The 801-nt window shown below is 38.7% G+C and overlaps 1 pseudogene; it reads left to right on the top strand.

The window, feature by feature from the left end:
* The first annotated feature begins 307 nt into the window (after positions 1 to 307).
* On the top strand, positions 308 to 426 carry LOC112477646 (annotated as a pseudogene).
* The last annotated feature ends 375 nt before the right edge of the window (positions 427 to 801 follow it).

Genomic DNA, 801 nt, shown 5'->3' on the forward strand with positions numbered 1-801 from the left:
CGCTCTATGAATTATGGAGAGAAGACTAGTAAAATCTCCAGCTTGACTTATTTGTCTGTCTCTTCTTTCATTCCTGTCAGTTTTGTGCTTCCTGTATTTTGGAGCTCTGTTGTTAGGTGCACATATGTTTGTATAGTTCTGCTATTTCGAGCATCTCATCATTATGAAATGCACTTCTTTGTCTTGAGTATTACTCCTTAGCTTAAAAACTGTGTATTTGACATTAATATATCCACTCCAGCTCTCCCATGTGTAGAGTTCGCATATTCTTTCACTTTTACTATCTTCGTACCTTTGAATTTAAAGTGTGTATGTGTGTACCACCCTGAACATGCCCGATCCTGTCTGATCTCGGAAGCTAAGCAGGGTCGGACCTGGTTAGTCCTTGGATGGGAGACCGCCTAGGAAGACCAGGTGCTGTAGGAGTAAAAAATAAAAAATAAAGGATTGTAAGCTGACAAGTTCCTTGCAATCTGTGAGGTCAACCAAGGGTTGCCTCGCCTAAAATAAATTTATATAAAAATAAATAAAGTGTGCATATGCACAGCATCTAGTTGGGTCTTGCTTTTAGCTCTAGTCTGACAGACTCTGCTTTATGCCTGGAGTGGTTAGTGAAATTACATTTACTCTAATTATCGATATGGTTTGATTCACTTCTGCCACTTGTTTGGTTCTGTTTTATAATTTCAGTTGTTGTCTGTTCCCTCTCTATCCGCTCACGCTCAGCACATTTGGTTCTTTGAACCTAATTTCCTTCCAATCTTTGAGCACATTTATAATAGCTTGAAAAAAATCTTTGCT

Source organism: Pteropus alecto, unplaced genomic scaffold (assembly GCF_000325575.1).
Source record: "Pteropus alecto unplaced genomic scaffold, ASM32557v1 scaffold320, whole genome shotgun sequence".
NCBI classification, from domain to species: domain Eukaryota; kingdom Metazoa; phylum Chordata; class Mammalia; order Chiroptera; family Pteropodidae; genus Pteropus; species Pteropus alecto.